Here is a 13,587-nt window from a genome sequence, read left to right on the forward strand (position 1 = left end):
GGGTGGTAAGGGAGGGGGTGGGGGCAGGGGGGAGAAATGACCCAAGCCTTGTATGCAAATATGAATAACAAAATAAAAAAAATAAAGAGAAGGATACTAGGAAGCTCAGATAAATAGTGTAGACTTTGAATCCATGCAAGTCACAATTGTATTAGGAAGATAAGCTCTTTACCATTTTATAGAATAGCATTATAACATAAAAAGCTTACTTAAAATCTTTATATTTATGTATATATTATATTTAAACCAAACCAAACTTAATCATTCATCATTGTTAAATAGAGTTGTGTAATCTCAAATGTTTAGGGGTAGTAATGAAATATGGTGGAGTATTCTTTAACATTGGAGTATAAGCCCATCAGTATCAATTCTAATATTTTGTTCTCTTAGACTCTTAAAGAGTAAAGTATTATTAATTGCTTTTCAAAAAGGCCTCATCAGATATTTGATTGCTTGAACTATGTATTCAATCCAAGCATCTGTATTGAATGATTCCAATTTAAGAAATTAAGAATTGAATTCCTCATTTAATTAATTTTGTAGTTCGTTAATGACAAAGAGACCAAGCATTACTAAAAGTACCAGGACACTAAGAAATGATATTTAGTAACAAGTCACAATTTGTTTTCAAACATAATTTATTTATTCATTTTGAAAAAATAAATTTAAATTTTTTTTTTTAATTTTTTTTTAGGTTTCTCTAAAAACTTTCTGCAACTATTTATTTACATACATCTTAAACACTACAAGATATTGGAGATTTTTAAACAGTTAATGCAAGAAAAATAGGAAGCAAACAGTTCATGACATTAACCTCAATTGTTTATGACACAAAGTACTTTAAAAAGCAAACCTGGGAAGTAGATTCCCTTACAATTCTAGGGCTCTAGTTAAACCTTTTTCCTTTTGATGTTATTCCAGTTTTACTTTTTCAATATGCTATCTTATGAGCCAGAAAAATAACTTTAGCAACTCTACAAAAATCAGCAAGAGATCTTTTTGAGACTGCTGATAAGGCTGATGTCTGAGCAACCAGTCAGCTTTTCACAAGGAACTGGCTTCTGCTCAGTTTCCCTTTCTCCTTGAGATGGGCAAACAGGTGCCTTCGCCTCCTCCACGTGACCTTTATCCCATACTTGTCCTCAGGGATGTCTTTAACCAGAACAGGCCCAGGCTCAGGGCTCTTGGTTGTTCCTGTGTGAAGGATACAGCGTGGAAGGCTGTTTTCTCGCTGATCTGGGGGTATGGTGTTGTCTTTCACAGATGATTCTGGGGTCTGAATATCAGGTGGTGTGCACACATAAGGTAAGCTTTGAAGGGCATGTACTGACAGTCCCCACAGCTCTGGGGACTGAGCACTGGAACTAAAGGCCTTCTTCTGGAAATGTTCTTTTCTGACTGATTGGAACTAGAAGACTGTGGTCTTTCAAAGGCTAGATGTAGAAACTTGCGGGTGGATTTTCGACTTGAATGTTTTGGACGGTCTCGGTGATGATGTTTCTGAGGGGCCAGGAGTCTATTTTCTGCTGTGGTGTCAAACTGAGGTGTTACCCAGGAAGTGATGGTGGTGTGGTCAATGGTCTTGCTGGGCACTTGTAGAGTGTGGGTGATGGGATGTTGTGGCATTACACAGGGGTGCTTGGGGCCCTCCAATGGTTGTTGATGGAATAGCAGCTGGGCTTTCAGGGACCTTTGTTGAGGTCTTTTTTTGGGAGGCATCAATAGGTAAATGCCAATCAGTTAGTAACTGCATGATGCTGGTTGCCTTCGGGTTGAAGGAGAGGCTCCAAATCCAACCCATGCCCTTATTTGCTCCTTCACATGTATCTTTATCTGACTCAGGGCAATGTCCGTGCTCCCCTCTCCCCCATTAGAACGTACACAGGAGGACCGAGAGAACCTTGTCTGCCATCGAGCCCGGCAGTGCCCGGCACACAGCAGCTCAACGAATTCTGCTGACAGAGGACACAATGAAGCACTTCGTGAACCTGAAGGCTCGGTTCTGGGAGGGACAGGGATGTGAAGAGCTGAGGCCGTGGCTTACGGGGCGTGCGTGCGGGTTTAGGATGAAAAAGACTCGAACTCGATCTCACGCCAGCCTGAGAGCTCGGCCTAGCCGGAGGGACCCGGAAAGGGGCCTGAGGGCCGCAGATGGAGGACAGGAGGGCGGGGAACCACCAGGCCGAGGAGCCGCGGGGTCCCCGCGCTGCCCCCTCGCCCGCCCACCCGGGCCGCGGGCGCCCAGCGGCCCCGTGCCCACGGCCGCCGCCCCATGAGCCAGCCGCTGAGGCCGCCTTACCCGCCGGCGTCCAATTTAAATTTTTAATAATTCAGAAAATATACAAAGATAAAAAATAAAAATTTATCCACTCTACATTCAGATACCTAGTTTTTATAGGTTCTCTTACATTGTTCCAGATATTCTTCCTGTATTTACTCAAACATGTTGGGAGTTGGGTATAGCTCAGTGGTAGAGCACTTGCTTAGCAAGTGTGAGGCCCTGTCCTTTATACCCAGCACTACAAAAAGCAAACAAAAACCCATGTTGCACTCTATTTTGAATCCTATTACTCTTGCATTAGTCTTCTATGGATTATAATTATATCTTATAATTCTATAAGAATACATTTTGAAGTCACCATTCTTTCATAAACTCTATGAAGTTCCATTTTATAGGGGGATACTTAAGAATATTTTCCAGCAACCAAAAGAGAAAATTAGCTCTTTGTTCTAGTATTTATGTTAAATTTTGTTTAAGAAATAACGAACAGTTTATTATAAAATATTTTCCTCAGAGGGAAAGTGTATCTGTAGGATCAGTTCCTTAAAATGGAAATCCTTGGCAAAAAGAATAGATTTATTAGTAATTTTTCATAATATGAAAGAAATCCTTTAATTTTTCAAGTATTTACAAACAATTTTACACTCAAGTCATCCTTAAAGATAAGCACACATTTACCAATTTGTAATTTTTTTAAAGACCACAACTTAAGCACCCACTCTGCCTAGCACTAAAAAAAGTGAAAAGAAATCTTAACCATAAAAACTTGATTTCACTTTCTGGAATTGCATTATGACCTCTCCCAGTGAGTAAAAGTCAAGTCACCATTGCTTCCTGTGAATCTGCACCAAACCCTCATCCAGCTCAGAGCAAAGAAAATTTCTGACAAAAAATGTTAGATGAAAAATTTACTGAAGTGTTGTCATGTTCCATACTATTAGAACAGTGGTTGTGAAAGACCAGGCTCACAATTAGTAGAATTTAAGTCATTTCTTGAGGGTGGCAGAGTGGAGAATAAGGTATCTGTTTCATTCTAGTTGTCTATGAGCTATCTGTCAGCTTAGGGCTGCAGGTCAGTAGGAATATTGTCTAAGAACAAACCATTATACATTAAGCTAGTTTGGGGACACTTTTGTTTAACACACAGCATAACAGAACTAAGAGTTCTTTCAAACATCCTGAAAAGATGAATGAAGCATAAATTTTCTTGATGTTTTCCTGTCCCAAAGAGAATGCCAACACAACCAGATGTCCATCTCTGTGAATCTGCAGAAAGGGGCTAAGAATCACATAACCAAGTGTCAAAAATTCTTGAATGTTTACTGTTATGAAATAATTTTCAAAGGTGGAAAAAGTTAAATACAAGGAAATAAAACAATTTGTCCAGTAAAAGAAAAGAAAGAAAATCATTAGAAGGAGAACACTTTGAGCAGCTTTTATCTCAGGAGTTGTTTCGTAGAGTAACTTGGAGGTAGAGGACATGCTGGTGGTGCTTGTAGAGAGAAATACCTTGTAGCCACTGGCTCCACCCACGGTGGCCTGAAACACAGCATCTCTCAGTGCCATGAATGTTAGAAAAATCTGATTTATTCTCTCATTTCTTGGTAGAAAATGACAATAATGACAATATTATCACTTTCAGTGATTTGTGATATGTTCCTGCTGGTTTTTCTGGTGGAATGTAACAAGTTCATGCTTCTTAAGGAATTGAATATCCCAAAGAACAGTAACAAGGGAAGGATGTGTGCCATGCAGAACTCGGCTTGATTCTCACCCACCAGAGGCTTTGGGACTGATGATGGCCAGGACCACTGTGAGGAGACTGCTGGTACAGGTGGAAAAGCTCGTGGCCACCCTTGACAGATAAAAAACAATTTTACAGCCTACGTCATCAAGGAAGTTTCTCCATCCAAAAGCTGCTGTTGTCCTTGGCAATCCTTTGGAAGGAAGTATTATGATATTTGTAAACGTCAAATGGATGAGGACAAAATGTATACATTTCTTCTCAGTGCTTCCCTGAAAACTGCACATATAATTCACAAAAAAACAGATGTTCCCTACAATCCCAAGTCCCTTTAGAAAGAGATTAAGCATTCCCTTGACCAGCTCCAAAAGCATTTCTTACTTCATAGGCAGAACAATGTGGATCCAGCAAACACCTTTTGAAGAAAACACACTAATGGTAATATGAATCTGCAAAAATATTTCATGTCACTGCACTTTTTTCTAGTATACAAGGGACAATCATTATATGTAATTGTGCAGATTTAATCCAAAGAACTCTATTCCTTCTTTTGTGGCACTCCTTATGGGTTACTCTATATAGTCTCAAATGCCATCTTGACTTTTTGTATTCAAGTATTTAAATTTTCTATTCAGAATTTTCAAGTGTGTTGATTCATGGCTAAATTGAACCCATAATTCTCAGAACTAGAATTTCTCTTTTTTTTAAATTTCATTGTATTATCATCATACAATTTCAAATGCTTGAGGCTCATGCTTAATCTGTCTCCCTCTCTCATACATTGCATATACACTGCTTGTAAAGTCCTGTTGCTTAAACATTTTTAGTATTTCAAATTTATCTACATTTCAACTTCCATGGTGTCTTTCATTTTTTCAACATTCCAATATATCTCATATTTTTTGTGAATATGCCAACTTCTAGTTTTGTTTCTTGGATCCAAGTTTTATATCTTTGATTTAGGTACTTTAATATTTCTAGAGATGTAGTTTTTTTTAATTTGTAAAATTTCAGACTTTATTTTTTTTTATTTATTCACAGGTGCATACATTGTTTGGGTCATTTCTTCCCATTGTCTCCCTCTCCCACCCTTCTCCCTCTTCCCCCCTCAGTTCTGGGCAGGTACTGTTCTGCCCTTATCACTAGTTTTGTTGAAGAAAGACATAAGCATAATAACGAAGACAAAGCATTTTTGCTAGTTGAGTTAAGGATAACTATACAGAGAGATTCCTACTATTGCTTTCGTGTACCCATGTGTTACGACCCATGTTGATTCAACTCTAACTGATCTTTACATTGGTTCCTGATCCCCTTCTCATGTTGACCTCTGTCACTTTAAGGTTTCTATATTAGTTCCTCTGCACTGGTGACATCAAGCGCTTTCATGTTTTGGGTTTTCTACCTATTCCTTTATCTCCCATATGTGCTCTCCCCTTGTCATGTGATCCAAGTTCAACCACATTGCTGCATTTGGCCTAGATCTAAAATCCACATATGAGGGAGAACATACGATTTTTGGTCTTCTGAGCCTGGCTGACCTCGCTTAGAATGATGTTCTCTAGTTCCATCCATTTACCTGCAAATGATAAGATTTCATTCTTCTTCATGGCTGAGTAAAATTCCATTGTGTACAAGAACCACATTTTCTTGACCCATTCATCAGTAGTGGGGCATCTTGGCTGTTTCCATAACTTGGCTATTGTGAATAGTGGTGCAATAAACATGGGTGTGCAGGTGCCTCTGAAGTAACCTGTGTTGCATTCCTTTGGGTATATCCCCAGTAGTTGAATTGCTGGATCATATGGCAGGTCTATGTTTAGATTTTTAAGAAGTCTCCAAATAGTTTTCCAGAGTAGTTGCACCAGCTTGCATTCCCACCAGCAGTGGATTAGGGTTCCTTTTTCCCCACATCCTGGCCAACACCTGTTGTTGTTGGTGTTTTTGATGATGGGTGTTCTAACGGGTGAGGTGGAATCTTAGTGTGGTTTTGATTTGCATTTCCTTTATGGCTAGAGATGGTGAGCGTTTTGTCATGTGTTTTTGGCCTTTTGAATTTCTTCTTTTGAAAAAGTTCTGTTGAATTCAGTTGCCCATTTCTTAATTGGTTCATTGATTTTAGGAGAGTTTAGTTTCTGAAGTTCCCTGTATATTCTGGTTATCAGTCCCTTGTCTGATGTATAGCTGGAAAATATTTTCTCCCAATCTGTGGGTGGTCTTTTCAGTTTAGAGACCATTTCTTTTGTTGTGCAGAAGCTTTTTAATTTTATGAAGTCCCATTTATTCATCCTTTCTCTTAGTTGCTGGGCTGCTGGGGTTGTACCTATTGCTTCAAGAGTATTCCCTGCTCTTTTCTGTACAAACTTCGGAGTTTCAGGTCTGATATTAAGGTCCTTGATCCATTTTGAGTTGATATTAGTGCAGGGTGATAAACATGGGTCTAGTTTCAGTTTTCTGCTGGCAGATAACCACTTTCCCCAGCAACATTTGTTGAATAGACTTTCTATTTTCGATCATATGTTTTTGGGGCCTTTGTAAAGATAAGGTGGGCATAGTTGTGTGGATTCATATCAGGGTCCTCTATTCTGTTCCACTGGTCTTCATATCTGTTTTGTGCCAGTACCATGGTGTTTTTATTGCTATTGCTTTGTAATACAGTTTGAAGTCAGATATTATGATACCTCCGGCATTTTGCTGAGTATCACCATGGCTATTCGTGGTCTCTTGTGTTTCTAAATGAACTTTAGGGTAGATTTTTCAATCTCTGTGATGAAAGTCATTGGGATTTTGATGGGCATTGCATTGAACATGTAGATTGCTTTTGGGAGTATAGCCATTTATACTATGTTGATTCTACCAATCCATGAGCATGGGAGATCCTTCCACCTTCTGTAGTATTCCCTAATCTCTTTCTTCAGAGGTTTGTAGTTGTCCTTGTAGAGGTCATTCATATCCTTTGTTAAATTTGCTCCTAGTTATTTGACTTTTTTTGAGGCTATTGTGAATGGAATTGTTTCCACATATTCCTTCTCAGTTTTTTCGTTGTTGGTGTATAGAAAAGCTAATGATTTTTGTAAGTTGATTTTGTATCCTGCCACCTTAGTATAGCTGTTTATGGTGTCTAAGAGTTTTTGGGTAGAGTTTTTTGGTCTTTAAGGTATAGGATCGTATCATCTGCAAAAAAGGATATTTCAACAGTTTCTTTACCTATTTGTATTCCTTTTATGTCTTCTTCTGCCTAATTGCTCTGGTTAGAAATTCCAGTATTATGTTGAATAGGAATGGGGATAGTGGGCACCCATGTCTCATTCCTTATTTTAGGGGAAATGGTTTCAGTTTTTTACCATTAAGTATAATGTTGGCTGTAGGTTTGTCATATATAGCCTTTATAATATTGAGGTACATTCCTTCTATTCCTAGTTTTCTTAGAGCTTTTATAATGAAGTGGTGGATCTTGTTGAAGGCCTTTTCTGTATCTGTTGGGATGAACAAGTGGTTTTTGGTTTTGCTTCTATTGATGTGCTGTATTACATTTATATATTTGCTGTATGTTGAACTAGTCCTGCATTCCTGGCATGAAGCTGACTTGGTCGTGGTCAAGGATCTTTCTGATGTGTTGTTGGGTTCAGTTCACCATTATTTTATTGAGGATTTTTGCATGGATATTTATTAAGGAAATTGGCCTGTAGTTCTCCTTTTTGGAGGTGTCTTTGTCTGGTTTTGGGATGAGAGTAATATTGGCTCATAAGATGAGTTAGGCAGTGTTCCTTCCCTTTCTATTTCATGGAACAGTTTAAGGAGAGTTGTTATTAGTTCTTCTTTAAATGTCTGATAGAATTCAGCAATGAATCTGTCAGGTCCTGGACTTTTCTTTTTTGGGAGGCTGTTGATGGCAGCTTCAATTTTTTTTTGTTATCGATCTATTCAGGTGATTAATATCCTCTTGGTTCAGTTTTCAGTGGTTGTAAGTTTCTAGAAATCTGTTATTTTCTTCAAGATTTTCAAATTTATTAGAGTATAGGCTCTCAAAGTAGTCTTGGATGATTTCCTGGATTTCCATGGTGTTGTTATCTCTCCTTTTGCATTTCTGATTTTACTGATTTGGGTTTTTCCTCCTCATTTTAGTCAGGTTTGTCAGGGGTCTGTCAATCTTATTTATTTTTTCAAAGAACCAGCTTTTTGTTTCATTGATTTTTTTGTATTTTTTTTTGTTTCTGTTTCATTGATTTCAGCCCTTATTTTAATTATTATTATGCATTCCTTTTGCTTGCACTTCTTCTCCTTCTTCAATGCCCATGATTCTCAGGTTTGGTCTTTTGATATAATCAGTGAGTTCTTGCATTTTCTTTTCACAGGTCTTGAGTTGTTTAACTAATAATTCTTCAGTTTTTCCTTTAATTGCCATTTCATCTTCAAGTTCTGAGATTCTGTCTTCTGTTTGTTCTATTCTGCTGGAATGGCCTTCCATTTTGTTCTGTATTTTTTTTTTCTGAGATTTTCCATATTGTGGGTTACTTTCTCTTTAACATTGTCAATTTTGCCCTTAATTCATTTATCTCTTTGTTTATTGTGATCTCAGTTTCAGTTTGGTGTTTATTTAGGGCTTCTATGTTTTCATTTTTTGTTTCTGGGTTTTCTCATATTCTTTGCTTTTGTTGTCTTGGAATTTCTTGACTGCCTCCTGTACACTTTGTTTGACCATGTCTAGTAACATCTCTATGAAATTCTCATTAATTAGTTGTAGGATTTCTTCTTTCAGGTTGTTCTTGTGGGCTTTGTTGGGTCCCTTGGTATAGTTTATCTTTGTTTTGTTGGAGTCTGGATCTGGGTATCTGTTTTCTTCATATAGCTCTAAATCCTGTGCTACATTATTTTGGGGGAGAATGGTTCTCTTCCTTTTTCTTCTTCCCATGTTTCCACTAGGTACCATTTCTATCCCAGGAGTATGTGTAATTTAATATTAGCTGGGTAACAATATTAATACTAACAAAATCAAGAGAGAAGGATGAAAATGAGAAGGAGATGGAAAGATAAAAGGAAGAGAGAATAGAGGAAAAGAGAAAAAAACCAAAAAACAAAAAATGGGAGAGATGGTGGATGATCAAACAGCAAACCAGGCACAAAATCCCTTAAAGAAGGGAAAAAAAAAAAAAAAAAAAAAAACCACCAGCTCTGGAACAATAGAATTGCAGTCTTAGTTTTTCTGATGGTACTCCTTTAGCATCCAGACCTGTCTGTGTGTGTCTCTTAGGCAAGTTTGGAGATCTTCTGTGGTGGGTGGCAGGTGGGTGGAGGCCCTTAGTTGAGGTGAATTAGGGGGCCTTTGGAGTGTGGGCCTGGCTTGCCTGAAGGGCGTGGGCCAGGCGAGTGGATATACTGCCTGTCTGTAGATTGCTGGCTTTGCAGGCTTTAGAGGCATGCTCCCAGCTGAGATCTTGCAGGCCTGTGTAGGCGTGAACGGTGCAGCCCAGCGGTGATCGTGGAGGCCTGTGCAGGCCAGAAGGCGTGGCCAGGCGGAGATCGTGAATGTCTGTGGATCTTCAGCTTGCCAGGCCTTGGGGGCATGGCCCAGCAGAGCAGAGATCTGCAGGCCTGAGGGCATGGCCTGGCGGAGATCATAAATGTCTGTGGATCGCTGATGTGGCAGGCCTTGGGAGCCTGGCTCAGAAAAGCACAGATGATGCAGGCCTGTGCAGGCCTACGTGTGCCCCCAGCAGAGCAGGGATTGTGTGTGTGTGTATCCCCGGCTTGGCAGACCTTAGGGGCTCAGGCTTGCAGAGTGGATATTGTGCAGGCCTGTGCATGCCTGGGGGGTGCGGTCCAGTGGAGCGGAGATCTTGGGTATGTGGATCACTGGCTTGGTAGGCCTTGAGGGCCCATCTGGCAGAAATCGTGGGGGTCTGAGGGGTGGGAGTTTGGGGTAGTATGGCCCTGGCGGGGCAAAGGAGCAGGGCCGGAGGATTGCAGATCCCATGGCATGCAGAGTAGTGGCTCCTTGCGCCTATGGGGCAGGGCTTGGCGTGCAGCACCGGCTATTCTCTTAGTATATCCTGGCGTGGAGAAGCCTTGCACGAGCTAGGGGTCTCTGATGTTTCAGCTGTCCCTGGTGCTTTACCTCAGTCAAGTGTGTCTCCAGCATCTCAGCAAAGTCTCTGGAACACGGAGTTCAAGAGGTCTGTGGTTGTGTCTCGGTTGCCATCTTGGATCCTCGAGATGTAGTTTTGATGGTACTGGGGTTTGAACTCAAGGCCTTGTGCTTGCTAGACAGGCACTCTACCACTTGAGTCTCTATAAATGCATTTTGAAACACCACACTGATTCTGGGATTTCAATGCTTCCAAATATTCAGTGTTTATATGACTCAGAAGTTATCTTAGTGTTAATTAGTGTTTAATTATATTCATAGGATGTGAAGTGAGAAAGTGAACAATTAGCCAAGTCTCTGTATCTTGAGTTTTCCATTTCCCCTAGACCTGTCTTCACTTTATCCAAGTTCCCAGCTATGAATCACAATGGGAACCAGCATCTGAGACACAGAATAAGTCACTTCCCTTTCTTTTTCATGTTTCTCTTTAAACACAGGAATATAATAAATGATGATCAGTTCTGAGAACTCTGCTTTCTCAGCAAATCTGAAACATAGACTTGGACAGGACAAGAGACCTACTCCTTGATCTTCTTATGCTCATTGGTAGTTCAAGGTGTTTTCTATAAGTGGTTGTTTTATTTCTTGTCTATTCAACAACAAATATGACTAAAAAATCAAATGGGCTAACATCCCTTCAAAAACCCAGTCCTTGATTGTCTATATGTGCTCTATGAACACATCTCTAATTCAACTGTACCCAAGAAAGCTCTTTTAAAAAAATCACTTATTCATTTCCTGCCAAGGAGGAACTCTCTAGTCCATAATGCAAAGAAATACACATAAATCTGGGCACAGGACTGAGATTTGAGGTAAGAATAGCATCATTTTTCTAGAACTGATCATAGCATGAGTCTAGGCTGTGAGGCAGGCTGCTGGTCACTGGTCTCCCGGTCATTGTGTTAGACACACCTGACACACAATAGAGACTAAACATACCTGTGTCATAAATGAGAAAGTAGCCCTTTGAGATCAGTATGATGTACACGCCTGGTATTGAATGGGGGAAATCTAAGCACAGAGGGGATTAGTGAATTGCATATGATACATGTCAGAGTAAATATAAAATGAAAAATAGTATTTTTCCCTCGTGTGATAAAAGGCAGTTTTATCACTATTTATTTATTTAAAGACAGCCTTGTGCTTTGTAGCCTAGGCTGGCCTCAAGCTTGTGCTCCACCTGCCTCAGCCTCCTGAGCACTGAAATTATAGCTATGTGCCACCATGCCACTTCTCTATCACTTTTTGTACTATTAATAGCACAATTTATTGGCCTATCTTGCCTAGAAGGCCATCCTAGTGATCAGAGGAAGTGTCCATCTAGCTGTACTCCCTGGATTTCAGTTTATGCCTCCAGGGCACCAGAAGTAGGAGGAAACCTGGCAGCCCTAAGCTCAGACTATGAGTGAAATCCTCAGAAAAAGAACTTCCTATGTCTAAGAAAATTGTCAGTCAAAAGCAATACCACATCCCTGGAAGAAATGCAGAGCTTAATATTACCATCAAGGACTTGAGAGATGCACATGTGGTGATTTTCTCTGTACCCTGATTTAACTCTCCTGTTTGATGAGTGTAGGCTGCAGATAGAGAATGAGAGTGTAATACCATAAACTTGTTCAAATTGAGACTGCAATTATGATGGTTGTACCTAATGTGGTTGCATTTTTTCTGTAAATTAAGACATCCCTTGTTTCTGGTCTTAATGTAACTGTCAGTCTGGTTAATGGTTTTTCTCCATTCCTCTCCATAAGGCACACCAAAACCAGTTAGCTTTTGGTTGGCAAGACCAGGCATACACCAGGATTGGCTTTCAATGTGAGTATATCATATCGGCAGCTCTATGTAATAATTTAGTTTGTGTAGACCTTGATTTCTTTTTTTCTCACAATTTATCATAGTGGTCATTTCCACTGATGAAACTGACTGGACCAAATGTGAGAGAAATGTAAGCATTAGTTAAGAGAGAATGAGGAAGAGTCAGGGAAGAGTGACTTGTGATTCCTAATCTGGCCCTTCTCCTGACATCCCAGGCTGATGAGAGCCACTCAACATTGTTCAATTTTTGAGATCCATCCCGTGGCCAGGGATCTTTGTAGTTCCTTTTTGAAATGAGTAGCCCAAGGCACCAAGACTATGCACAACTAGACATGGACTCTTATGTATGAAGGATGGATTTGTGACAGGACCACATTATCTTATCAGTATGACATTTTATCATGGCTGACTTACATATTTTGAACACTTAGTTAGTTCATGGAAAAATGACATTTGTCTGATTTAATAAATTAACTCTGACATTCTGTATAATATTCCCCTTTTCTATGCAGTATTCTTAATGAATGCTGACTACAGTCTTCACCTTTCTCAGGGATAGCTGACAGGTGCTTTCCCATTTGTTGTAATGAAATCTCATCATAATCATTAATATTATCAACTTCAAAATGTTATAGAATTACTAAACTGATAATTTATGGAGTGGAAAAGCAATAGTGGTACAAAATAAACAAGGTTTGAAAGGAATTTTTCTGTCTTCATACACACTTTTAGATATTTATAAAAAATATAGGGCACAATTTTTTCAGATATTCATAAGTCTAACTTTATTTATGTCAGTTATACATTTTGAGATCTGATGATAACTTCTTAACATTAGGCTAAAGATGCTGAAATTTCTGTCCTTCTTCCTATCAGTTATGTAGTAATTGTTCTTGACTTTTATCTGTAGACTGATAGGTGACTGAATGGACAAGATTTAGGCAATATTAGACCACCCTCAATTTTTAGTCTATCTGTCTTATCTAAAGAAGTATCCATAAAAACTTCATAATATAATTGGTGGCAAGACTAGCAGTATGAGTTACATTTATACTTTTTTTTCCCTATACTTTCCTTACACAGACTTGCTTGGTATTTTCTTTAACAAATTCCCTTAAAATCTGCTTTTCTTTAAGTAAGCATTTTGCCTAGATATTATTTCAATATACTGTCCCCTAAAACAGGATTTTGCCCTACATACAGGTCATTAGCAATGCAGGTAATCATATAGGACATCATGTTATTTTATAACTTTAAAGTCTATGCTCTTCTGGAACTAAACACAGAATCCTTGAAAGATACTCTATTCCTTGTATGTCCTGACCTTAGAAATAGATTTTGGCTTTTCAGTAAGAATTGAACGAGGGGATTTTAAAGTGTCAACTTAGAAAAAAATTTCGAAAGTTCATTTATTTTTACAGATTTATTTAACTGATATAAGAAATATATGCATTTAAAGGGTACCATGTTTCTATACATGTATACATTGTATAATGTTCAAATCAGGGCAAAAATATATATCTCCTCAAATATTTATCATTTATTTTTTCCATTAATTTTTTATTAGGACATATTCATTGTACAGGGGGTGATTCATTGTGACAA

General features: G+C 38.9%; 2 pseudogenes; both read right to left on the bottom strand.

Moving 5' to 3' along the window:
* Nucleotides 1-800: 800 nt before the first annotated feature.
* On the bottom strand, nt 801-1,950 carry LOC141425464 (RAD9, HUS1, RAD1-interacting nuclear orphan protein 1 pseudogene; annotated as a pseudogene).
* A 1,441-nt stretch (nt 1,951-3,391) lies between these two features.
* LOC141425894 (putative vomeronasal receptor-like protein 4) lies at nt 3,392-4,399 on the bottom strand (annotated as a pseudogene).
* Nucleotides 4,400-13,587: the final 9,188 nt, after the last annotated feature.

The sequence above is a fragment of the Castor canadensis genome, chromosome 8, assembly GCF_047511655.1.
Source record: "Castor canadensis chromosome 8, mCasCan1.hap1v2, whole genome shotgun sequence".
NCBI lineage: Eukaryota > Metazoa > Chordata > Mammalia > Rodentia > Castoridae > Castor > Castor canadensis.